Source organism: Salvelinus fontinalis, chromosome 28, assembly GCF_029448725.1.
Source record: "Salvelinus fontinalis isolate EN_2023a chromosome 28, ASM2944872v1, whole genome shotgun sequence".
NCBI lineage: Eukaryota > Metazoa > Chordata > Actinopteri > Salmoniformes > Salmonidae > Salvelinus > Salvelinus fontinalis.
Window position 1 is genome coordinate 12649780 of NC_074692.1, and position 27998 is coordinate 12677777.

Below are 27998 nucleotides of genomic sequence, written 5' to 3' on the forward strand. Positions count from 1 at the left end.
ATGGTCTTCGATGGCAAGTCAGGTAAGTTCTTCAGTTCCTGTGCAAGCTCTCTGCCATCCAAGTCTGAGTGTTCTTTATAGTGCAGTGTCATACTAAGGGCCTCACATTGTTCTGTCAGCTTCTCATTTGAGAGACTTTGGAAGGTTGGCAGCACTCCAAACTTCTCTCCCACATTTTACAATGTGGAAAATCTTTCCTGAAGGTCTGAGGTTGCAGCATCAGCAACGACACTGAAAAATGTCACCTCCAACATCTTCAGGGCATCACTCAAAGGCTCATCAAATGAATCCTATGAAAGTGCGCTTTGTGGACCTCAGCCTTTTTTTGTTGTACTGAATAATGGCCTTTACATTCATACCCTCGCAAATATCCTTGGCTGACGTTTGTGCAGTCATAAAGCCTGTTGCCCTGTAGTTGCTGAGACCTCTCTCTGTCCTTCTGAGAAGACTGACTGCAACATCCACATGCATACTGGGAGACTCCATCAGCTTTCTCACATGTTGTATCTGGCTCAAGATGTCATACCACACCACTGTACAGATGATGAAGCGGTATGATCCCACCTCCTCTGACAAGGACTGGGCCTCAATCTTTATCATAGGGTCTTTGGTTTGATCACTCACCTCAATCAGTGCCTCTCTCACCGCTGCTGCATGATACCTCAACGACTCGACGCCCTTAACTTTACTCTCCCACCTTGTCTCAGTCCACATCTTCAAAGTCATATCCACATGTTTTTTTTCAAGATGGCCCATCACTGTGTGGAGGCTGAGAACAAGGTGTACAGTTTGTGTAAGATGCCAAAGTAACCTGTGGCATCGACAGAACTTTTAGCAGCATCAGTCACAAACAGGTTCAATGTGTGAGCCTCACATGGCATAAATAGAGCTTGTGGATTCATTTCCAGGAGTCTGGCTTGGACACCTTTGTTTTTGCCTCTCATGTTAGCTCATTATCATAAGACTGTCCTCTGCAGTCCTCAAAATGAATTTTTAGCTCCTGTCATCTTTTGAGAACCAGGCATGCCAAATGTTGGTCTGTGGACTCCTCTGCCTCCAAAACCCCCATAAAATGTTCCTTTATGTGGGGCTCCTCCTTCAGTGACACAATTCTAGTCACAACTGACAACTGGGGGGGGGGCGGACTGCAGCGTTTTCGGTTCCTTCTGTTAGTTTGTTGTTTTTGTTCGTCGTTTAAATATCCTAATTAAAATATGGATTGTCATCACGCTGCATTTTGGTCCTCCTCTCTTTCACCTGAAGACAGCCGTTACACAGACGTGTCAACACCTCTCTCCATCTTATCCTCTCAGCCTCCACAAGTGCCATCTCATGCTTATCAATTTTTTCCCCTTTTTTGATCCTCATTGCCAGTTCATTCCATGTTTTCATGCAGCTTTGGTGTTCTGGGCTGCTGTCGTGTGAAGTCAGCAAAGAACTTGCATGTTTCCAGTCTGTCAGTCCTGAGTTTGCTAAATTAATTTTCTTCTTAGAAAAGAGTTTGCAGCAGAAGTAGAAGAGGCTGTTGTTTCTTTCAGAATACACCAACCAACTTCTAGGGATTTTTTCACCACTCACCAAGGTCTTCTTCCATTACTCTCATTCCTTGGGAAAACAAATTTAGGTGGTACCTCACTTGAACCACTAGTTGTGTCCGAATTCTGTCAGAACTGAAGGCCAGTCAGCAGGGTCTGTAGACAGTGGTTCATCCTCAGCAGCAGGATTTGGTGGGGATGCCACTACAAGTATTTCTAATGGAGAGCAGATGGGCATTAGTTTCACACGTCACAGAATTTATGGAGGTGGAACAACCCACATACATACCCAGTAATAATAAAATCATCATTGTTACCTACAATGTGGAAACTTAAAACTTTGAAAAAGGGAAATTATTTGTTTTGTTTATGTAATGCAGGGATGCACACATAAACACATGTAGGTGAACCCACACACCCACACACACACACATGTGCATGTGCACAAACACACCTGAAGAATCCTGCTGGGGAGAAGTGGAAGCAAATGGGTCTTCATCTGTAAAGGGTGTCTAGTTCTTCCTCCTCCTCGGACGAGGAGAGGAGAGAAGGATCGGATGACCAAAACGCAGCGTATGTGGAATCCATATAGATTTATTGACAGACGAAAACAAAAACACGAAAAACACTTGAATAAACTACAAAACAAATAAACGATGTAGATAGACCTGACTATGAGAACTTACAATAGACGAAGAACGCACGAACAGGAAACAGACTACATACATGAACGAACAAACCGAAACAGTCCCGTGTGGTGCACAGACACAGACACGGAAGACAATCACCCACAAACAAACAGTGTGAACAGCCAACCTATATATGGTTCTCAATCAGAGGAAAACGTCAAACACCTGTCCCTGATTGAGAACCATATAAGGCTAATTACAAGTGACCTAAACATAGAAACACAAAACATAGAATGCCCACCCCAACTCACGCCCTGACCAACTAAACACATACAAAAATAACATAAAACAGGTCAGGAACGTGACAGAACCCCCCCCCCCCCCCCCCTCAAGGTGCGAACTCCGGACGCACCACCAAAAGTCTAGGGGAGGGTCTGGGTGGGCATCTGTCCACGGTGGTGGCTCAGGCTCTGGGCGTGGTTCCCATCCCACCATAATAAATCCCCGCTTCTTTATCCACCTCACAATGACCACCCTCCAAATAACCCCACCTAAATTAAGGGGCATCACCAGGATAAGGAGCAGCACCGGAATGAGGGGTAACACCGGAATGAGGGGCAACACCAGAATGAGGGGCAACACCAGAATGAGGGGCAACACCAGACTGAGGGGCGGATCCTGGCTGGCTGGCTCTGCCGGATCCTGGCTGGCTGGTTCTGGCGGATCCTGGCTGGCTGGTTCTGGCGGATCCTGGCTGGCTGGTTCTGGCGGATCCTGGCAGGCTGGTTCTGGCGGATCCTGGCAGGCTGGCTCTGGCTGGTCATGGCTGGATGACGGCTCTGGCTGGTCATGGCTGGATGACGGCTCTGGCTGGTCATGGCTGGATGACGGCTCTTGCTGGTCATGGCTGGATGACGGCTCTGGCTGGTCATGGCTGGATGACGGCTCTGGCTGGTCATGGCTCGCTGACGGCTCTGGCTGATCCTGTCTGGCGGATGGCTCTGGCTGATCCTGTCTGGCGGAAGGCTCTGGCTGATCCTGTCTGGCGGAAGGCTCTGGCTGATCCTGTCTTGCGGAAGGCTCTGGCTGCTCCTGTCTGGCGGAAGGCTTTGGCTGCTCCTGTCTGGCGGAAGGCTTTGGCTGCTCCTGTCTGGCGGAAGGCTCTAGCGGCTCCTGTCTGGCGGAAGGCTCTAGCGGCTCCTGTCTGGCGGACGGCTCTGAAGGCTCATTCTTTATCCACCTCACAATGACCACCCTCCAAATAACCCCACCTAAATTAAGGGGCATCACCAGGATAAGGAGCAGCACCGGAATGAGGGGTAACACCGGAATGAGGGGCAACACCAGAATGAGGGGCAACACCAGAATGAGGGGCAACACCAGACTGAGGGGCGGATCCTGGCTGGCTGGCTCTGCCGGATCCTGGCTGGCTGGTTCTGGCGGATCCTGGCTGGCTGGTTCTGGCGGATCCTGGCTGGCTGGTTCTGGCGGATCCTGGCAGGCTGGTTCTGGCGGATCCTGGCAGGCTGGCTCTGGTTGGTCATGGCTGGATGACGGCTCTGGCTGGTCATGGCTGGATGACGGCTCTGGCTGGTCATGGCTGGATGACGGCTCTTGCTGGTCATGGCTGGATGACGGCTCTGGCTGGTCATGGCTGGATGACGGCTCTGGCTGGTCATGGCTCGCTGACGGCTCTGGCTGATCCTGTCTGGCGGAAGGCTCTGGCTGCTCCTGTCTGGCGGAAGGCTTTGGCTGCTCCTGTCTGGCGGAAGGCTCTAGCGGCTCCTGTCTGGCGGAAGGCTCTAGCGGCTCCTCTCTGGCGGACGGCTCTGAAGGCTCATGGCAGACGGGCGGCTTTGCAGGCTCAGTACAGGCGGGCGGCTTTGAAGGCTCAGTACAGACGGGCAGTTCATGCGGCGCTTGGCAGACGGACAGTTCAGACGGCGTTGGGCAGACGGGCAGTTCAGGTGCCGTTGGGCAGACGGGCAGTTCAGGCGCTGTTGGGCAGACGGCAGACTCTGGCCGGCTGAGACGCACTGTAGGCCTGGTGCGTGGTGCCGGAACTGGAGGTACCGGGCTAAAGCTACGCACCTTCAGGCTAGTGCAGGGAACAACAACAGGGCACACTGGACTCTCAAAGCGTACTATAAGCCTGGTGCGTGGTACCGGAACTGGTGGTACCGGGCTGAGGGCACGCACATCAGGGCAAGTACGGGGAGAAGGAACAGTGCGTACAGGGCTCTGGAGACGCACATGAGGCTTGGTGCGTGGTGCCGGAACTGGTGGTACCGGACTGGAGACACGCACCTCAAGGCTAGTGCGGGGAGCGGGAACAGGACACACTGAGTTCTCAAAGCGCACTATAGGACTGGTGCGTGGTACCGGGACTGGTGGTACCGGGCTGAGGGCACGCACCTCAGAACGAGTGCGGGGAGAAAGATCAGTGCGTACAGGGCTCTGGATACGCACAGGAGGCTTGATGCGTGGTGCCGGGACTGGAGGCACTGGGCTGGAGACACGCACCATAGGGCTAGTGCGGGGAGGAGGCACTGGTGGTACTGGGCTGGAGCGGGGAGGTGGCGCCGGAAATACCGGACCGTGCAGGCGTACTGGCTCCCTTGAGCACTGAGCCTGCCCAACCTTACCTGGTTGTATGCTCCCCGTCGCCTGACCAGTGCGGGGAGGTGGAATAACCCGCACCGGGCTATGTAGGCGAACCGGGGACACCATGCGTAAGGCTGGTGCCATGTAAGCCGGCCCGAGGAGACCGGCTTCATGACATCCGGCTCAATACTCAATCTAGCCCGGCCGATACGTGGAGCTGGAATGTACTGAACCGGGCTATGCACGCGTACAGGAGACACCATGCGCTCTACTGCGTAACACGGTGTCTGCCCGTACTCTCGCTCTCCACGGTAAGTACAGGGAGTGGGCGCAGGTCTCCTACCTGACTTCGCCACTCTCCCTTTAAGCCCCCCCCCCAAGAAATTTTTGGGTAGTACTCACGGGCTTCCAGCCTTGCTTCCGTGCTGCCTCCTCATATCGCCGCCTCTCTGCTTTCGCTGCCTCCAGCTCAGCTTTGGGGCGGCGATATTCTCCTGGTTGTGCCCAGGGTCCTTTTCCATCCAATATTTCTTCCCATGTCCACGAGTCCTGGTTTCTTTGTTGCACTCTCCCACGCCGCTTGGTCTTTGGTTGGTGGGTGATTCTGTAACGGGTGTATAGTTCTTCCTCCTCCTCGGACGAGGAGAGGAGAGAAGGATCGGATGACCAAAACGCAGAGTATGTGGAATCCATATAGATTTCTTGACAGACGAAAACGAAAACACGAAAAACACTTGAATAAACTACAAAACAAATAAACGATGTAGATAGACCTGACTATGAGAACTTACAATAGACGAAGAACGCACGAACAGGAAACAGACTACATACATGAACGAACAAACCGAAACAGTCCCGTGTGGTGCACAGACACAGACACGGAAGACAATCACCCACAAACAAACAGTGTGAACAGCCAACCTATATATGGTTCTCAATCAGAGGAAAACGTCAAACACCTGTCCCTGATTGAGAACCATATAAGGCTAATTACAAGTGACCTAAACATAGAAACACAAAACATAGAATGCCCACCCCAACTCACGCCCTGACCAACTAAACACATACAAAAATAACATAAAACAGGTCAGGAACGTGACATCATCCTCATCCTCAGGTTTAGACAACATTGTGAAGACACCTGTGAGGCTGAGGAGGTAGATGGCTCCTCATCCTGGCCAATGCCAGAGGGTGCTCCAAAATATTTCTGAATTTGCATTGAAATACAGTATATGAGTCTGACACCCTAAATACATTTCTTGCACACTTAAATATACATGTCATTATGCACAATTTATCAAACTTTCAGAATAGGAACCAAATGAACCATACAACCTCCTAGGCTAATTCTAGGCATAAGACACCCCAAAAGACTAAATATATCACAAAAGATACAAAATATCTGCATAATATAGACATATTTGAAGTTAGCCTACAGCATCGGAAATTCCCCTTACTGAGCTCAGGACCTAGTCAATACAATCACACAAAACCTTTATGATGTCACCTCAATGAAAGTCAACCAAATAAATCATGTGCTAGTTAGGTTGTAATTGTTTTGCTGCAGGCTACACACATTATCATGATGAAACTGTGTGAAATTATATTCAATGTTATGTAAGCTAGTTGGACAGAAAACGGAATATTGTTGCCCTATGTGTAATAGCATAGCAAGCAACATAGTAACATAGGCTAACAAACATAAGTGTTATACTAGCCTATTTCATTACATGCATAATATTATACTCATAAAGCTGTCACGAGAATTTTCAATCCCAATGATAATAACTAACAATCAATAAGCTTTGACCAATCCCTGAGGTTTATAAGACCCTGGGTATAATAAAAATTAGGCAAAGACTCAGCTTCTGCAAAAGGTTCGTACAGTTTATTCACGAGAACGTTCTCAAGTCCACAATACAAAGACATCCATTTTATAACTCACTCCCTACTTACGCACATACCTCCACACAAACAGTAGAATGCCTACACACATACAGTGGGGCAAAAAAGTATTTAGTCAGCCACCAATTGTGCAAGTTCTCCCACTTAAAAAGATGAGAGAGGCCTGTAATTTTCATCATAGGTACACTTCAACTATGACAGACAAAATGAGAAAAAAAAATCCAGAAAATCACATTGTAGGATTTTTTATGAATTTATTTGCAAATTATGGTAGAAAATAAGTATTTGGTCAATAACAAAAGTTTATCTCAATACTTTGTTATATACCCTTTGTTGGCAATGACAGAGGTCAAATGTTTTCTGTAAGTCTTCACAAGGTTTTCACACACTGTTGCTGGTATTTTGGCCCATTCCTCCATGCAGATCTCCTCTAGAGCAGTGATGTTTTGGGGCTGTTGCTGGGCAACACGGACTTTCAACTCCCTCCAAAGATTTTCTATGGGGTTGAGATCTAGAGACTGGCTAGGCCACTCCAGGACCTTGAAATGCTTCTTACGAAGCCACTCCTTCGTTGCCCGGGCGGTGTGTTTGGCGGTGTGTTTGGGCATTTTGTCTGTCATAGTTGAAGTGTACCTATGATGAAAATTACAGGCCTCTCTCATCTTTTTAAGTGGGAGAACTTGCACAATTGGTGGCTGACTAAATACTTTTTTGCCCCACTGTACATACACACGAACAGTAGGTGGGTTGTATCCTTCCCCATGGTTCTCACCACTGTTTATCACTACCAAGCTAGCAGTTCCATTCCCCCGAGATTAGAGGAACCTTGAAAGGACTCCCTGTCCTATCGTAAGTTTCTCAGAGTTCTAGCCAGGTCAGGTCATACACAGTTTAATTGTTCTCAGTATCTTCTTAGTCACACACACACACATTTCTACTTGTCTCGACCAAACCAAACATTTGTGTTGATTTGGCATCGATACATTACCCATCCCTCAACACTGTCAACCAAGAGTCAAGACTAAACCAATTCACCTTGGTGGTGTGCAGACTGGTTTTATATTATTCTTAACGATTTCGTACACAAACCAGAAAAAAATACAACAATATGCTTGTGAAACAATATACTCACAGTATTATGAATGAATGGTGGTTTATTTGGCAGCATTTCAGTGTGACTGATTTTACTAATTGCATTAGTACTGTACAAAGTTAGAGGTGCACTATTTGTTAGATTCCCCCGCTCCCCCTACCTCGGGCTTCACGTGGGGAGACCTGAGGTCAACCTACCCCCGCCCCCCTCCCCATCCCGTACTTCTGAGTGGGAGACCTTCCCAGGCAGTAGCCTGCCTAGCTCACAAACTAGGATCAGGGCGTCCACTCCGACAAGCTTCATTGACCTGACGTGCAAATGAGCGATAGAAAACCGATTGCGCAAATGTCACCATTCCAATTGTTTTGTGCGGGCGTCCCGTGCCACCCCCGGCAAGATGCCACCCTAGGCGGCTGCCCATGTCGCCCATACCTAAATCCGCTACTGTCTGTTTGTCATGCCCTGACCGTAGAGAGCTTTTTATGTCTCTATTTTGGTTTGGTCAGGGTGTGATTTGGGTGGGCATTCTATGTTCTTTTTTCTATGTTTTGTATTTCTTTGTTTTGGCCGGGTATGGTTCTCAATCAGAGGCAGCTGTCTATCGTTGGCTCTGATTGGGAACCATACTTAGGTAGCTTTTTCCCATATGGTTTTTGTGGGTAGTTATTTTCTGTTTAGTGTTTTGCACCTTACAGAACTGTTTCGGTTTTTATTTATTCTCTTGTTATTTTGTTTAGTGTTCAGTGTAAATAAAAAACATGAACACTTACCACGCTGTGCTTTGGTCCAACTACTCTTCTTCAGACAACAAAAACCGTTACACTGTTAGACAAGTAACTCTTTATCCACATTATAGCAGGGGGTGTAAAGCCATAACACATACGTTTTTCCAGCAGCAGACTGTGATCGATAATGTCAAAAGCTGCACTGAAGTCTAACAAGACACCCACCACAATCATTTTATCATATTTCTCTCAGTCAATCATCAGTCATTTGTGGAAGTGCTGTGCTTGTTGAGTGTCCTTTCCTATAAGAGTACTGACAGTGTGTTGTCAATTTGTTTTCTGTGAAATAGCATTGTATCTGGTCAAACACCATTTTTTTCCAAAAGTTTACTAAGGGTTGGTAACAGGCTGATTGGTTGGCTATTTGAGCCAGTAAAGAGGGCTTTACTATTCTTGTGTAGCGGAATGACTTTAGCTTCCCTCCAGGCCTGAGGGCACACACTTTCTAGTAGGCTTAAATTGAAGATGTGGCAAATAGGAGAGGCAATATCGTCTGCTATTATCCTCAGTAATTTTCCATCCAGATTGTCAGACCCCGGTGGCTTGTCATTGTTGATAGACAACTGTTTGTTTAACCTGTCTAGGATGAGGGTGCCGCTAGCGGCACTCCCCCCCCACCCCCACTGAAAAGGCAGAGCCGCGAAATTCCAAATTTTTTTTTTTTTTAAATATTTAACTTTCACACATTAAAGTCCAATACAGCTAATGAAAGACACAGATCTTGTGAATCCAGCCAACATGTCCGATTTTTAAAATGTTTTACAGGGAAGACACAATATGTAAAGATGTAAATCTATTAGCTAAAAACACATTAGCATAATCCACCATCTTTTATTTGTCCACCAACAACAGTAGCTATCACTAATTCGGCTAAACTAAGATATTTATAGCCCCTAACCAAGAAAAAAACTCAGATGACAGTCTGAAAACCTATTTATGGTATGGGATAGGTTTTGTTAGAAAAATTTGCATATTTCAGGTAGATGGCATAGGTTACAATTGCACCCACCGTCACAAATGGACTAGAATAACTACATAGAGCAACGTGTTTACCTACTTACTAATCATCAAACATTTCGTAAAAATACACAGCATACACTAATCGAAAGACACAGATCCTGTGAATACAGACAATATTTCAGATTTTCTAAGTGTCTTACAGCGAAAACACAATAAATCGTTATATTAGCATAGCACATGTGCAAACATTACCCCTGTTAAGGCGTTCCTCCTCCTCTCCATTTTCGGAAAAGGAGGAGTATTGAGGGAACCAAGGCGCAGCGAAGTTTGAACACATAATGATTTATTAAATAAACAAAATAGACAAAGACGAAAACGAACTATACTGGATATAACTAACAAAATAACAAAACGATGTAGACAGACCTGAACAACCGAACTTACATATACACGAAGCACGCTGACACAGGAACAGACTACATAAACCGAAAACGAAACGAACAACCGAAACAATCCCGTATGGTGTAAGACATAACACAGACACAGGAGACAATCACCCACAAACACACAGTGATAATGCCCTACCTAAATATGACTCTTGATTAGAGGAAAATGCAAACCACCTGCCTCTAATCAAGAGCCATACCAGGCAAACCGAAACCAACATAGAAACAGGTAACATAGACTGCCCACCCAAAACACATGCCCTGACCATAAACACATAAAAACTAACATAAATAGGTCAGGACTGTTACAGTACCCCCCCCCCAAGGTGCGAACGCCGGGCGCACCAGCACAAAGTCCAGGGGGGGGTCCGGGTGGGCAGTTGACCACGGTGGTGGTTCCGGTTCAGGACGCTGTCCCCGTACCACCATAGTCACTCCCCTCTTCTTTCTACCCCTTCTAATGCCCACCCTAACACTACCTTCCCCTAAATAAACAGCTAGCACCAGGACAAGGGGCAGCACCGGGACAAGGGGTAGCACCGGGACAAGGGGCAGCACCGGGACAAGGGGCAGCACCGGGACAAGGGGCAGCACCGGGACAAGGGGCAGCACCGGGACAAGGGGCAGCACCGGGACAAGGGGCAGCACCGGGACAAGGGGCAACACCGGGACAAGGGGCAGATCCCGGCTGAAGGACTCTGGCAGGTCCTGTTTGGACGGCTCTGGCAGGTCCATGCTGGCTGACGGCTCTCGACGCTCATGGCAGACTGACGGCTCTCTACGCTCATGGCAGACTGACGGCTCTCTACGCTCATGGCAGGCTGACGGCTCTCGACGCTCATGGCAGGCTGACGGCTCTCGACGCTCATGGCAGGCTGACGGCTCTCGACGCTCATGGCAGGCTGACGGCTCTCGACGCTCATGGCAGGCTGACGGCTCTCGACGCTCATGGCAGGCTGACGGCTCTCGACGCTCATGGCAGGCTGACGGCTCTCGACGCTCATGGCGCTCTGACGGCTCTGGCTGCTCATGGCTCTCTGACGGCTCTGGCTGCTCATGGCTCACTGACGGCTCTGGCTGCTCATGGCTCTTTGACGGCTCTGGCTGCTCATGGCTCTCTGACGGCTCTGGCTGCTCATGGCTCTCTGACGGCTCTGGCTGCTCATGGCTCTCTGACGGCTCTGGCTGCTCATGGCTCTCTGACGGCTCTGGCTGCTCATGGCTCGCTGGCGGCTCTGGCAGATCCTGTCTGGTTGGCGGCTCTGGCAGATCCTGTCTGGTTGGCGGCTCTGGCAGATCCTGTCTGGTTGGCGGCTCTGGCAGATCCTGTCTGGTTGGCGGCTCTGGCAGATCCTGTCTGGTTAGCGGCTCTGGCAGATCCTGTCTGGTTGGCGGCTCTGGCAGATCCTGTCTGGTTGGCGGCTCTGGCAGATCCTGTCTGGTTGGCGGCTCTGGCAGATCCTGTCTGGTTGGCGGCTCTGGCAGATCCTGTCTGGTTGGCGGCTCTGGCAGATCCTGTCTGGTTGGCGGCTCTGGCAGATCCTGTCTGGCTGACGGCTCTAGCGGCTCCTGTCTGGCTGATGGCTCTAGCGGCTCCTGTCTGGCTGACGGCTCTGTAGGCTCATGGCAGACGGGCGGCTTTGCAGGCTCATGGCAGACGGGCGGCTTTGCAGGCTCATGGCAGACGGATGGCTCAGATGGCGCTGGGGAGACGGATGGCTCAGATGGCGCTGGGGAGACGGATGGCTCAGATGGCGCTGGGGAGACGGATGGCTCAGATGGCGCTGGAGAGACGGATGGCTCAGATGGCGCTGGAGAGACGGATGGCTCTGGCCGGATATGGCGCACTGTAGACCTGGTGCGTGGTGCCGGAACTGGAGGCACCGTGCTAATGACAAGCACCTTCCTACTAGTGCGGGGAGCAGGGACAGGGCACACTGTATTCTCAAAGCCTACTCTATCCCTGATGCGTGGTACCGGCACTGGTGACGCCGGGCTGAGGACAAGCACATCAGGATTAGTAGGGGGAGAAGATACAGTGGGTTCAGGGCTCTGGAGACGCACTGGTAGCTTAGTGCGTGGGGCCGGAACTGGAGGCACCGGGCTAGATACACGCACTACAGGGAGAGTGCGTGGAGGAGGAACAGGGCTCAGGATACGCACTGGTAGCCTAGTGCATAGTGTAGACACTGTAGGTACTAGGCTGGGGCGGGGAGGTGGTGCCGGAAATACCGGACCGTGGAGGCGTACTGGCACTCTTGAGCATTGAGCTTGCCCAACCTTACCTGGTTGAATACTCCCGGTTGCCCGACCAGTGCGGGGAGGTGGAATAACCCGCACCGGCCTATGTAGGCGAACCGGGGAAACCATGCGTAAGGCAGGTGCCATGTATGCCGGCCCGAGGAGACGCACTGGAGACCAGACACGTTGAGCCGGCCTCATGACACCTGGCTCAATACCCAATCTAGCCCTCCCAGAGCGGGGAGGTGGAATAACCCGCACTGTGCTATGCACTCGTACAGGAGACACCGTGCGCTCTACTGCGTAACACGGCGCCTGCCCGTACTCCCGCTCTCCACGGTAAGCCTGGGAAGTGGGCGCAGGTCTCCTACCTGCCCTTGGCCCACTACCCTTTAGCCCCCCCCCAAGAAATTTTTGGGAGTTACTCACGGGCTTTTTCGGCTTCCGTGCCAGACGCGTTCCCTCATAGCTCCGGTTCCTCTCTCCGGTAGCCTCCGCTCTCCTCAGTGCCTCCAGCTGTTCCCATGGGAGGCGATCCCTCCCAGCCAGGATCTCCTCCCAAGTGTAGCAACCCTTTCCGTCCAAAACATCGTCCCATGTCCATTGCTCCTTCTTTTCCTGTCCCTTTCTCCTTTGACTCCGCTGCTTGGCTCTGGGTTGGTGGGTGATTCTGTTACGATTTTCCTCCTCCTCTCCATTTTCGGAGAAGGAGGAGTATTGAGGGAACCAAGGCGCAGCGAAGTTTGAACACATAATGATTTATTAAATAAACAAAATAGACAAAGACGAAAACGAACTATACTGGATATAACTAACAAAATAACAAAACGATGTAGACAGACCTGAACAACCGAACTTACATATACACGAAGCACGCTGACACAGGAACAGACTACATAAACCGAAAACGAAACGAACAACCGAAACAATCCCGTATGGTGTAAGACATAACACAGACACAGGAGACAATCACCCACAAACACACAGTGATAATGCCCTACCTAAATATGACTCTTGATTAGAGGAAAATGCAAACCACCTGCCTCTAATCAAGAGCCATACCAGGCAAACCGAAACCAACATAGAAACAGGTAACATAGACTGCCCACCCAAAACACATGCCCTGACCATAAACACATAAAAACTAACATAAATAGGTCAGGACTGTTACAACCCCAGCATTAATTCTAGCCAAAGTGAGCGATAACGTAAACATCGCCAAAATATATTATTTTTTCACTAACCTTCTCAGAATTCTTCAGATGACACCCCTGTAACATCACATTACAACATGCATATACAGTTTGTTCGAAAATGTGCATATTTAGCCACCAAAATCATGGTTAGACAATGGGGAAAGTAGCCCAGCTGGTGAGAAAATGTCCGTGCGCCATATTAGACAGTGATCTACTCGTATACATAAATACTCATAAACGTGACTAAAAAATATAGGGTGGACAGCGATTGATAGACAATTTAATTCTTAATACAATCGCGGAATTACATTTTTTAAATTATCCTTACTTTTCAATACAGTTTGCGCCAAGCGAAGCTACGTCAAAAAACATGGCGTCCTAAGCCACTAACATTTTTCGACAGAAACACGATTTATCATAATAAAAATGTCCTACTTTGAGCTGTTCTTCCATCAGTATCTTGGGCATCCTTTCTTGGGATCCTTTCTTGGGTCTAATCGTCTTTTGGTGGAAAGCTGTCCTCTTGCCATGTGGAAATGCCAACTGCGTTCAGCATGAACTGGAAGCGTGCCCAGCGATTCACAGCGTTTCAGAAATAAATGTCCCAAAATCGCACTAAACGGATATAAATTGCTATAAAACGCTTTAAATTAACTACCTTATGATGTTTTTAACTCCTATAACGAGTCTTAACATGACCGGAGAAAGATTACTCCCAACACTAATGCTTGGAACAGGTGCGGGTCGGTGTCCTCCAGGCGCATGACGCAGCTCCAAAAGAGTGACTAGCTACAGGTTTTTTTAATTTGTAGTGCCTGTGAACGCGCAATCGACCCCATTCAAATCGTCATCACGTAAAGGCATCCAGGGGAAGACGTAAGCAGTGTCCGTATACTCATAGCAATAACAGTGGCCTTTTAACTGACTCCAGATCAGGGGCCAACATTTCTGAAATCTGACTCCATGTCAGGGAAATTGCTGTAGAATGGGTTCTGTTCCACTTAGAGACAAAATTTCAACTCCTATAGAAACTATAGACTGTTTTCTATCCAATAATAATAATAATATGCATATTGTACGATCAAGAATTTTGTAGGAAGCCGTTTCAAAAATTACAAGATTACCATAAATAGTGACAACAGCGCCCCCAGCCTCAACAGGTTAAATCTATCAAATGTAGAGAACTTTACAGACCATGAGTGGTCCTGTTGCACTACATGTAATGAGGACATGAATAAGGGGTCTTTATTGTAGAACTGACCCTGCTCATTCCTGATTAATTTAGGATTTTATACAAATCTGACGGAGTTGACCAAATCTCTGGACACATGTTTTGGGAATCAAAGTTTTGAGAGAAACATTATTTGAAGTCAAAGAGGGCTATTGCAAGAAACTACATACGAAAAATGTTCAGATAATATACATTTTTGCCAGTTTCTTTAAAACAAAATGAAACAATTTTTTGGACAGTTTGAAATTGGGATCCTTTGCTCCGGACAAGGGCATTTCCAGGCTTAGAGCCAGCATGGAAATTCATAAAATTGAAAGTTTTTAAAAATCCCAAAAACAAAACTTTACCCTTATAAAATTCCCCTAAATGTATATTTTAAGCTAAAAGAATGCAAGAGCAAAAGGATTGTCCCGACTTTCAAGAATCCCTGAGCTAATTTCCTGCTATTCTACGCGAGGCTGAGAGAAAATGTTCCAGTTTTAAAGTTAATTTCCTAGAACGTTGCCAAGAGGGCGGCAGGTAGCCTAGCAGTTAAGAGCATTGGGCCAGTAACTGAAGGTTCCTGGTTTGAATCCCTGAGCCAACTATGTGAAAATTTTGCCTGTGCCCTTGAGCAAGGCACTTAACCCTAATTCCTCCTGTAAGTTGCTCTGGTAAAGAGTGTTTGCTAAATGACTTAAATGTAAGAGGTCAGTGTGTACATAGTAGAGCACAATACAATAAAAACAATCCCTATGGTCAACAACATTTTCCTCTATCAGAGCTTTACACTCAAAAAGTGATACCCTCTCCTCCAGTTTTAAAGTCTATTCTGCTGCTGAGAATGAGAGTGCTCGTGCTGTGGTACAAAGAGGGGTGGTAGCGGCACCTCATGTTGAGCAAGCTAATTTGGAGATGAGTTTGTTCCTGGTTTTGACCTTGGCTGCTGTTGTCCTCATGTGCTCCTGGAAGGTGAGTGACCTGTCCAGGTCACCCTGAGGTATATGGGGGTGGGGTGGTGCTGTAGCTTGTGGTTGTTCATCAACAGTAGATGTTGAGCTCTTTGTTGGCTTTTGCGTTATTTTGGTGGACTATACTGGACACAGACAGACAGATAGCCAGGCTCACTACATGTAAACCCCTATCAGGGGACATCCTGCAGAAAGGAGGATCGGCAGTAGATGGAGCCATTGCTGCGTTACTGTGCACCTCTGTCATCAACCCACAAAGTATGGGCATTGGCGGGGGTCCATATTCACGGTGATGGACAGCGGTGGTAAGGACACTTCATCCCCCTACTACAAGATACCACACAGACATTCAACTATTGAAATCTCAGAGGGGGGATAAACACTTTTCATGCCATGTACCTTTGTTTATTTCAAAGGCACGGTCCGTCCCTCAGGAGTTTAATCCTGATCTACTGAGCTGATGCCCACAGATCTTTCAACTGATGACAGGTATTTGGAGTGAAAATGACTAAACATGAACATGGCTTGACTTGTTTCTGTTGCTGACAAGCATGTCCTTTCTCAGCGCAGTGTGAGCTGTTTTTCTAGTTACTCAAGCTTTCCTTCATGTTGGCATCGTGGTGGGAATTCTGTGGAACTTCAGTAATCCTGGGGCAGCTATATCTTACTGATTAAGGCAGTATGTCAAGTGACAAACACACTATGCTGGTTTATAGGCAAGGATTTTCATTTGTGGTTTAAAATCATTATTTAATGATGACATTTAGAGCCACTACAGTCATATATATGATTAATTTCCATAAATTACCTTTCCTCTCCAGACCTCAAAACTCCTGCCTCCGTTCTGACAAGCTGTCTGCTAATGTCAGCCTGCTTCTGGTTCTCCTCTCACTGCAAGAGGCAGATGGTTTTGCGGCTTCCTTTTGACTTCTCCACTTTTCAATAAAATGGGATTATAAACGCACTAAACTGGACAAATGGCCAAAAATGCCATGTGCTGCGCTGTGAGCCAAGACCACACACAGTGAACAGCCAGTCAGTTGGCTTTGTTTTTAATACCACTAGTCAGGTTGTTATACAGACTATAAACCAACATCATCTTCATTTGTAAACATAATAGGGCAAACTTCCACAGAAAATTTGAGAAATTACTATACTAGTCGAATTTATTTATTATTATTTATTTTTTTCACCTTTATTTAACCAGGTAGGCTAGTTGAGAACAAGTTCTCATTTGCAACTGCGACCTGGCCAAGATAAAGCATAGCAGTGTGAACAGACAACAACACAGAGTTACACATGGAGTAAACAATAAACAAGTCAATAACATGGTAGAAAAAAGAGAATCTATATACAATGTGTGCAAAAGGCATGAGGTAGGCAATAAATCGAATAATTACAATTTAGCAGATTAACACTGGAGTGATAAATCATCAGATGATCATGTGCAAGAAGAGATACTGGTGTGCAAAAGAGCAGAAAAGTAAATAAATAAAAGCAGTATGGGGGTGAGGTAGGTAAATTGGGTGGGTAGTTTACAGATGGACTATGTACAGCTGCAGCGATCGGTTAGCTGCTCGGATAGCAGATTTTTAAAGTTGTTGAGGGAGATAAAAGTCTCCAACTTCAGAGATTTTTGCAATTCGTTCCAGTCGCAGGCAGCAGAGAACTGGAAGGAAAGGCGTCCAAATGAGGTTTTGGCTTTAGGGATGATCAGTGAGATACACCTGCTGGAGCGCGTGCTACGGGTGGGTGTAGCCATCGTGACCAGTGAACTGAGATAATGCGGCACTTTGCCTAGCATAGCCTTGTAGATGACCTGGAGCCAGTGGGTCTGACGACGAACATGTAGCGAGGGCCAGCCGACTAGGGCATACAGGTCGCAGTGGTGGGTCGTATAAGGTGCTTTAGTAACAAAACGGATGGCACTGTGATAAACTGCATCCAGTTTGCTGAGTAGAGTATTGGAAGCTATTTTGTAGATGACATCGCCGAAGTCGAGGATCGGTAGGATAGTCAGTTTTACTAGGGTAAGTTTGGCGGCGTGAGTGAAGGAGGCTTTGTTCCGGAATAGAAAGCCGACTCTAGATTTGATTTTGGATTGGAGATGTTTGATATGAGTCTGGAAGGAGAGTTTGCAGTCTAGCCAGACACCTAGGTACTTATAGATGTCCACATATTCTAGGTCGGAACGTCCAGGGTGGTGATGCTAGTCGGGCGTGCGGGTGCAGGCAGTGAACGGTTGAAAAGCATGCATTTGGTTTTAGTAGCGTTTAAGAGCAGTTGGAGGCCACGGAAGGAGTGTTGTATGGCATTGAAGCTCGTTTGGAGGTTAGATAGCACAGTGTCCAGGGAAGGGCCGGAAGTATACAGAATGGTGTCGTCTGCGTAGAGGTGGATCAGGGAATCGCCCGCAGCAAGAGCAACATCATTGATGTATACAGAGAAAAGAGTCGGCCCGAGAATTGAACCCTGTGGTACCCCCATAGAGACTGCCAGAGGACCGGACAACATGCCCTCCGATTTGACACACTGAACTCTGTCTGCAAAGTAGTTGGTGAACCAGGCAAGGCAGTCATTAGAAAAACCGAGGCTATTGAGTCTGCCGATAAGAATATGGTGATTGACAGAGTCGAAAGCCTTGGCCAGGTCGATGAAGACGGCTGCACAGTAATGTCTTTTATCGATGGCGGTTATGATATCGTTTAGTACCTTGAGCGTGGCTGAGGTGCACCCGTGACCGGCTCGGAAACCGGATTGCACAGCGGAGAAGGTACGGTGGGATTCGAGATGGTCAGTGATCTGTTTGTTGACTTGGCTTTCGAAGACCTTAGCTAGGCAGGGCAGGATGGATATAGGTCTGTAACAGTTTGGGTCCAGGGTGTCTCCCCCTTTGAAGAGGGGGATGACAGCGGCAGCTTTCCAATCCTTGGGGATCTCAGATGATACGAAGGAGAGGTTGAACAGGCTGGTAATAGGGGGTGCGACAATGGCAGCGGACAGTTTCAGAAATAGGGGGCCCAGATTGTCAAGCCCAGCTGATTTGTATGGGTCCAGGTTTTCCAGCTCTTTCAGAACATCTGCTATCTGGATATGGGTAAAGGAGAAGCTGGGGAGGCTTGGGCGAGTAGCAGCGGGGGGGGCGGGGCTGTTGGCCAAGGTTGGAGTCGCCAGGTGGAAGGCATGGCCAGCCATTGAGAAATGTTTGTTGAAGTTTTCGATTATCACGGACTTATCAGTGGTGACCGTGTTATCTAGCCTCAGTGCAGTGGGCAGCTGGGAGGAGGTGCTCTTGTTTTCCATGGACTTTACAGTATCCCAGAACTTTTTGGAGTTAGAGCTACAGGATGCAAATTTCTGCTTGAAAAAGCTGGCCTTTGCTTTCCTGACTGACTGCGTGTATTGGTTCCTGACTTCCCTGAACAGTTGCATATTTCGGGGGCTCTTCGATGCTATTGCAGTTCGCCACAGGATGTTTTTGTGCTGGTCGAGGGCAGTCAGGTCTGGAGTGAACCAAGGGCTATATCTGTTCTTGGTTCTGCATTTTTTGAACGGAGCATGCTTGTCTAATATGGTGAGGAAGTAACTTTTAAAGAATGACCAGGCATCCTCAACTGACGGGATGAGGTCAATATCCTTCCAGGGTACCCGGGCCAGGTCGATTAGAAAGGCCTGCTCGCAGAAGTGTTTCAGGGAGCGTTTGACAGTGATGAGGGGTGGTCGTTTGACCGTGGACCCGTGGTGGATACAGGCAATGAGGCAGTGATCGCTGAGATCTTGATTGAAGACAGCAGAGGTGTATTTGGAGGGCAAGTTGGTCAGGATAATGTCTATTAGGGTGCCCATGTTTACGGATTTAGGGTTGTACCTGGTGGGTTCCTTGATGATTTGTGTGAGATTGAGGGCATCAAGCTTAGATTGTAGGACTGCCGGGGTGTTAAGCATATCCCAGTTTAGGTCACCTAACAGAACAAACTCTGAAGCTAGATGGGGAACGATCAATTCACAGATGGTGTCCAGGGCACAGCTGGGAGCTGAGGGGGGTCGGTAGCAGGCGGCAACAGTGAGAGACTTATTTCTGGAGAGATTAATTTTTAAAATTAGAAGTTCGAACTGTTTGGGCATAGACTTGGAAAGTATGACAGAACTTTGCAGGCTATCTCTGCAGTAGATTGCAACTCCTCCCCCTTTGGCAGTTCTATCTTGACGGAAAGTGTTATAGTTGGGTATGGAAATCTCAGAGTTTTTGGTGGTTTTCCTAAGCCAGGATTCAGACACGGCAAGGACATCAGGGTTGGCAGAGTGTGCTAAAGCGGTGAGTAAGGCAAACTTGGGGAGGAGGCTTCTGATGTTGACATGCATGAGGCCAAGGCTTTTTCGATCACAGAAGTCAACAAATGAGGGTGACTGGGGACATGCAGGGCCTGGGTTTACCTCCACATCACCCGAGGAACAGAGGAGTAGTAGGATGAGGGTGCGGCTAAAGGCTATCAAAACTGGTCGCCTAGAGCGTTGGGGACAAGGAATAAAAGGAGCAGATTTATGGGCGTGGTAGAATAGATTCTGGGCATAATGTGCAGACCAGGGTATGGTGGGGCACGGGTACAGCGGAGGCAAGCCCAGGCACTGGGTGATGATAAGAGAGGTTGTATCTCTGGACATGCTGGTCTCAATGGGTGAGGTCACCGCATGTGTGGGGGGTGGGACAAAGGAGGTATCAGAGGTACGGAGAGTGGAACTACGGGGTCCATTGCAAACCTAAACAATGATAACTAGCCTGAACAACAGTATGCAAGGTATATTGATATTTGAGAGAGACATACAATAAGGCATAAAGTGATTGCAGGTCATGATTGGGAGAGCTAGCTAAAACAGCAGGTGAAATAACAGCAGCTAGTCAGCTAACACAGCAACAGAAGGTAAAAATGGCGACGACTGGGCAGAGAGGGTCGGATTAACTACACACAGATCCTGAGTTAAGGCACAGAGCCGACAGATAAAACACAAATAAACAGAATGGAGTACCATGAATTAATGGACAGTCAAGCAGGCATCAGCTATGTAGCCAAGTGATCATAGTGTCCAGGGGGCAGCCGTAGATGGAGTAGTGAGGCCTCCACTAAGCTAGCACGCGTTTAAAGTTAGTAGCCCGGGGGGGTGGTCTGCTCAGACGGAGGGGGTCTGCTCAGACGGAGGCCGGTTGAGGGCACCGGTTGAGGGCACGTCTGCAAACCAGACGTGGTCGTGTCGACAGAGAATCCAAGCCGGATAGCGATGGCGAAAGAGAGGTTGTGAATTGTAGAATTGTGTTTGCTAACTGGTGCTAGCTTCCTGGCTGCGCTAGCTGCAAGATAAGCTAGCAGTTAGCAGACCGGGGCAGGCAAGTTAGCCTTTGGGGGACGTCGCGATGGGGGGGAAGTCTGTTTTTGCCTCTTCGTGCGGTGACGTCGATAGACCAGTCGTGGAATTAGTAGGGTTCCAGGTAGCTCTAGGTAGCTAACAGGCCTAGTAGGTTAGCAGAATGGGCCTTCAGCGGGCGTCACGCCTGAGGGGCCCGTTGGAGTCCCCGGGCAGATTATGTCGGTATTCCAGTCGTAGAGGATAGGCGGGGTTCCGTGCTCCGTACCGGCAGTAAATGGGTCCGGGTCTTGTAGCCCAGGAGTGGGCTTCAGTGGTAGCACAGGAGCCCTAGCCAATTAGCTTCAGGCTAATTGGTGCCTGCTCCGGTGCCTGCTGCGGGATGGAAACGCTAGCCAGGAGTGGTCACCCGGGATTGTGGTTAGCTAGTTGCGAAGATCCAGATGAAAATGTTCAGAGTTTGCGGTAGGAATCCGGGGATATGGAGAGAAATAGGTCCGTTATGCTCTGGTTTTAGTCACGTTGTTCGAACTAGCGAGAGCTTTCCGAGCTAAAGGTTAGCTGATGACCGCTAGCAATGGTTTGCTAACTGATAGCTGGTAGGCAGTTAGCTGGCTATCTTCAGTAGATGGATTCCAGATCAGAAGTAAATAGAAATACTTTAGAAAAAAAGCAGATCCACGCCACATTGGGTGAGGCGGGTTGCAGGAGAGTATTTAGAAGTTGAGGTTTAAGAAAGTATTTTTAAAAGATATGCGAAGAAAAAAGATGTAAAAAGATATATACAAGGGACACGGGACACGACAGGACAAAGACGTCTACACTGCTACGCCGTCTTGGAAGAGCCTTGAATGGCTTGGCAAAATCTCTAAAATAAATCCACTCCTGATAGGCTTAAAGGTCCAATGCAGACGTTTAAAAACATGTTTTATCTCAATGGTAACAATTAAGTACCTTACTGTCATTGTTTTCAATTAAAATGGTCAAAAGAATATGATTTACCACTTTCTTGCAGGTATAACCCTTTTATACATATCAGTGGGTAACTGGCAAATTGGGAGGGGTGGGGTTGTTGTTAAACCATGGGGGCTGTTTGCATTTCAAATTAGACCCGATACCTGTATTTTGGTAAAAAAATAAAATAAAATAATAATGTTTGGTTGGGGCCACTTGCAGCCGGGGGCCCTAAGCAATCGCTTATGTCGCTCATGCCTGGAACCGGTCCTGCTGGGAGTGGGGAGGAGGTGATGTCACCAGGCAGGCCAAAACTCTATCCCACCAAAACAGGCTGACATTTCAAGCTGTCTTTTCAAAAAGCTCTTACATTAAAATTACATCATGATTTTCACAATTTCACAGTATTATTCCAACCTCATAATGTGGAAAAATATATTAAACAGAGGAAAATTGACTGCACTGGGCTTTTAAACATGTTGCGGACAAACAAACTAAGCTACAATCAGTAAGTGATAGCAATCTCAGGGATATGGAGATAGATACCATGACTGAAGACCATTTCAGATAGAGAGAGAGAGATAAATGGTGTGTAAAAAGTCTGTTTTCCCCCACCCCTGATTCCAGCCAGCCAATGGATTGGTGTCCCTGGAGAGATCCATGGGTATGAGCAGGCAGACTGGCTGTTTGGGAAACTCCCCTGGGCCAGCTTCTTCCATACCCACATCAAGCTGGCCAGAGAGGGTTTCCATGTACCCCAGGTCCTGAGCCACTTCATCCCGCTGGGATGAGACCCTACCATTACGGTGCGTATGAAACCAGACAAACATCAACTAAGCTACAATCAGTAAATAATAACAATCTCAGGGATATGGAGATAGATAGATGCCGTGACCGAAGACCGTTGTAGAGAGAGAGAGAGAAGTCTGCTGTCCTGGGCTGCTTTATCCCACTGATCAACAGGGATGAGAACCACCCTAACATTACGGTAAGAAACACCCGGACCTGCAGCGCCAATCTGCAGTTCAAACAATAACAAAGCGCCATCCTCCCAATGATTTGGTCAACAACTGAGGGACGGGGCTGGAAAAATTGTACCACTCTGAAATTCATGGACAAAGCTATGGATATAAGGACTTACCATTCATGATATCAACATTATAGTTTGAACCATGTTTTGGGGCTATACAGTGTTTACATTTACATTGTTTATTAAAAAGTCGTAAAACAAGCTGATATTTTGTTTAAAAGTATTTCAAGAGAGCAACTGTCAACCCATCATTCTGTCATCACATTGCAAGAAAATGACATTTGACCTGTCCTCTAGTCAGATGTTTATAGATAAGGATGGAATCCTGCTGAAGGTTGGAGACACTGTGAAGTTCGAAAAAATTGCTGACACATTGGAGAAAATTGCAAACCAAGGGGCAGATGCTTTTTACACTGGAAAAGTAGCAGAGGATTCAATCTGCAACATAAAAGATATGCTCTTATGTAGAGCATAAACAATCATCATTAGCTTATTGATATTTGGTTAAACTGACGCATAACTGACATTGATTATAAGAATGTGAAGATTGAAAGCCTCGTGGAGACCAGAAAACATGCATTCCCACCTCCTTATTACATTTGACTTTTGTCTATAGAATACACCCTAAACTCAGCTTCTCTGATGGGAGAGCAAATACTCTTTATTAACCTATCAACGCTACATCGAAGCTTGTAAGTTTTCCAACGGACTAAGGAAGTACACCCGTGATCCACACTAACTCATGAGTAAGTTCCACAAGACTCCAGGCATAGGAAGTCATTAAGGAATGATACAGTATAGGTCAAGACCAAGACGCTTCGTAAATCTAATGATCTAAGTGCTGTTTAACCCCAACAGGGTACTCTCAGGCTCATGTTGAGTGACAAGGGAGCATTATATACAGCATCAGCTATTTTTGACCTTTATTTAACTAGGTAAGTCAGTTAAGGTCAAATTCTTATTTACAATGACGGCCTACCCCGGCCAAGACCTAACCCGGACGACGCTGGGCAAATTGTGCACCGCCCTATGGGACTCCCAATCACAGCCGGTTGTGATACAGCCTGGAATCGAACCAGGATCAGTATTGACACCTCTAGCATTGAGATGCAGTGTCTTAGACCACTGTGGCACTCGGGAGTCTAAGGCACTGCTGCAAGCTTTGCTGTGCTCCAGTCTTAAATTACTATCCATCCCTGCTCATTTTGACAGAGTGGAGTGGTCACGAAATGTGAGAAAAGACCCCATTTAGCCAATATCACATTTCTGTGTGGGTCATTTACTCTAGTGAAGTTAGTGAAGTCATAAGCCTGTGTTACTGGCTTTTGTGGAAACTGAGCGCTTTGATCCATAAATTGCAATGTGGAACATGAGCAGCTAACCTCACTAGAATTCATGTTTGTTTTAATGCCATTTGCTATCACAGTAACTCCAAATGTTGTTTGGGGGCCTGTTGTTGAAGGCATTTACCAGAGGCCTGCCACCAGCACTGAGACTGAGCTACGGATTTATTGAGTTCTCTCCTTTATGCTCAGCTGTCGTCAGCCAGGAACAGCAAAGGATTATTACAATCTTATGTGCTGAAGCAGAATCTATTAAACTACTGTGATCAGATATTCCTAGGTTTCTTTCACAGATTGTTCACAAAATGTCTTATCACTGCACACCTGCTAGCCCTGAGACATGGCTGTATACTCGTAGGCATCTGACTATGGCATCACAGGATTCTGCAGCCATGCCTCAGGGCTAAACACCTTTTCAAATCACTCACTATAGAATTAGGAATTAGAATAGTAACTTAATAGGATCTATATGTCACTCACACACAAAGCCAGCCCTCAATATATTTAATTCAGATCTTAAGAACTGTGTACAGTTTATTCCAAACTGAACAGCAAACCATCCAAGAGGGTGAAACAAGAAGTGGCTAGTGGTTCAACATACAGTATACTGTTGCTACTGTAATGCAACATATAGTGTAACTCCAACATCCCTGATCAAGGTCCATTTCCTTCCTTTGACCAGAGAGCACTTAAGTTCACTGAGCAGCGGTTTGCTGACCACTTCAGGGCCATGTTTAGTGGTGATGAGACCCATGATGCCCAGTACAACATAGTCACTCCATACCTGGACACCATGGGCACCACACATGTATCTGTGATGGCTGAGGATGGAACTGCTGTGTCTGTTATCTGCACTATCAACCACATGTGAGTAATTCACTGTGTAGAATCCTTACAACAACCATCATTGGGGTTATGTCATAGATGTATAATTGTCAATGACTTGTCAAATATCTTTTCCTTCACACAGGTTTGGATCCAGAGTGTTCTCCCCTATAACCAGTGTCGTTTTCAACAATGAGTTGTCAGATGTCTGTGGGAATGCAGATCATAATGCCACCTCAATGATGGGTTTTATGGTTTGGCTTGCAAGTGAGCAGCCTCCCTCCTCCATGTCCGCTGTTGTTTTGCAGTCCAAGTACAAAACCTTGGTGATTGGCGGGTCGAGTGGCAGCCTGATCACCACAGGGATGGCCTTGGTAATTGACCATGGTATTAACTATATCGGATCAACATACACTTCGTATATATGCAGATACATTGAGACACACAATAACAAATATCTGTGTAACACTCAACTACTGAACATGGGTCCTTTTGTGAAGTGTAACTTGGTTTAAAGAAATGTTACATTTCACCTAATTTTAACATTATGTCATAAAGCAGTGGTTCTCAACTGGTTTTGCTTCGGTTCCCAAATTGAACCAGGTTGTCTCAGTGGCGATCCAATATTCACATTGCACATTCTTTTCCTTCCAATATCTGAAAACTATTTTTAATATTGATAGTATGTGTGTCAGTTATATGACAAGGGAACAACAGTCCCACTTTTTTCATTGTCAATAATTAAATGTTGCCCATATTCTTGATGAAGAATGTTAACCTGAGAACACAAAATCAACGAAATCCGCTAAATAGCAGCACTAATAATTGTATATTGAAAATACTGTAATAAAGAAAAATAGTTCAGAGGTTAAATTATAGGTTCATTATAATTTCTACACACTTTCTATCTGGTTTTAGTCATTTAAGTTCAAACTGGAGTATTTGTGATTTAAAAAAAATATATATATGATTTTTTTTTTTTTTTAATTACTCAGACACTCGCTGCCCATTCAAAACCTCCCCCACCAGTTGAGAATCGCTGTCCTAAAGAGCACATGTTCAACTTCATAAAAACATGTTTACCTATGCCAAGAAGTAAAATAAAAAAATGATTATATGAAGTGCCTATTAAGTGCCAAATAAAGTAACAGGGTTGACCATAACAGGGTTGACGATTTCATCTTAAACCAGCGATAAATTCCATTGTGACAGGGGGAATGGAAGCTTGTTGTGTGCAACAGGGTATGGCAGTTGAATTCACGCTTCACAATTTTGGTTTAATTATTGAAAACATTTTTCAGGGTTGATGTGTTATGCTCGACCCTCTCAGTTTTCCATCACAAAACACCAGAAAATGGCCAAAAAGAGTAGAACCCGCTCACCTGATTTTACACTTTCTTTTATTAATATTTTTTTTTTAAAGGAACAGTTTCACCATATTAAAAGAGTTCAGAGTTCAGTTCACGAAACAGGGTTGACCTTAAAATGAGGGACATACAGTACATACAGTATGTGAATCACTAATCACATGAGATTAATTATCATCTTCAGAAATGACTTTGTTAAAGCAACATAACAGCTAGGGCATTACAATGATGGTGAAAACTTGGAATCTTGTGGTTAAGTGGGTTAAAATCTTCATAGAAGTCACAGATGGTGCACTGATGGACATATCAAAATGCTGAATTTAAGCACTTTAGCAAGTCTTTATTAGATTTATCGAATTATCCATGTGGTCTATATTAAAGGGAACTTATTTTAATATAACAGGCTTGTAAAACGTAATATTGGTAGACAACTTCTACTTAACAGGGACGCAAAAGGCACTCATTTCGTGGAAGACCCACATACTCCACTGTGTGGCCAATATTTCACTGTATGTTCTAAAACACTCTGTACCTTAAACACACTGTCATCGTAACATTCACTTTCAGTCTACATGCAGTATCAGCTCCCTGGCAGTAGTCTGTCTCCTCATGGTCTCGTTTGTCTATTTCTCTCCTAGACCCACCTGTTGTTTGGAAAGAGTCTGGAAAAGGCTATCGCTGTCAATGTTGTGTTTGTGGATTGCAAGAACGCGCTAAAGTTTGAACTTGACTTTGACCAAGTAAGAGCACACATCATGGAACTCAAAGATTAAAGAAGTATTCAGTGATGTTTCTAATAAATGATGGTCCATCACAGCTTTACACATGTGAGGGGTTAGTATTCCCAGGGGTTTCAGTCATTTCTGTATGTATTGTGCTCATAGTTCAGTGTGTACAGCCTCCTGTTCCTATAACTGTCTTCCTCTCTCCATAAGACTATTGTGGAAGATCTGAAGGCTCTAGGGCCCACGGTGAAAGTTCCAAAGTACTTTTACAACGTGGTCAATACAGTGGAGAAGGACAATGGTTGTATCTAAGTAGTTTCACATGCCAGAAGGATGGGCAAGGCAGCTGGGTATTAATCTGCCAGACCGTTGGTCATTGTCAGTGGATATGGACAGTCTTCCAACTGTCAATATAGAGCAACTGTAGCATGGACATGGATCTGATTATACCTCCGGCAAAGTGTGAGATGCGCATTTTTAGTTTTGCCTTTAATGGATTGTGCATAAAGCATATGCTTCTCATCCCATTTATTACATCATCAACAGGCAAGGTGTAGAGCAGCAACCTGTGATATTAAGTCATAAATAGGAGCACATTTCATTGTAATGTATTGGATGATTGAGTAAGTGCCCAATGCTAGATCTGTCTTTTCTTCTCTTCCCCATCCCCTTTTCTATAACTTATTGGATATTATTCCAGTACTGGAATGTATGTACTAAATAATATACAGTAACAGTCAAAAGTTTGGACACACCATCTCATTCATGACAGCTTTGCACACTCTGGGCATTCTCTCAACCAGCTTCATGAGGAATGCTTT

The 27998-nt window shown here is 46.4% G+C and overlaps 1 pseudogene; it reads left to right on the forward strand.

Moving 5' to 3' along the window:
• On the forward strand, window positions 1-27644 carry LOC129825897 (glutathione hydrolase 5 proenzyme-like; annotated as a pseudogene).
• Window positions 27645-27998: the final 354 nt, after the last annotated feature.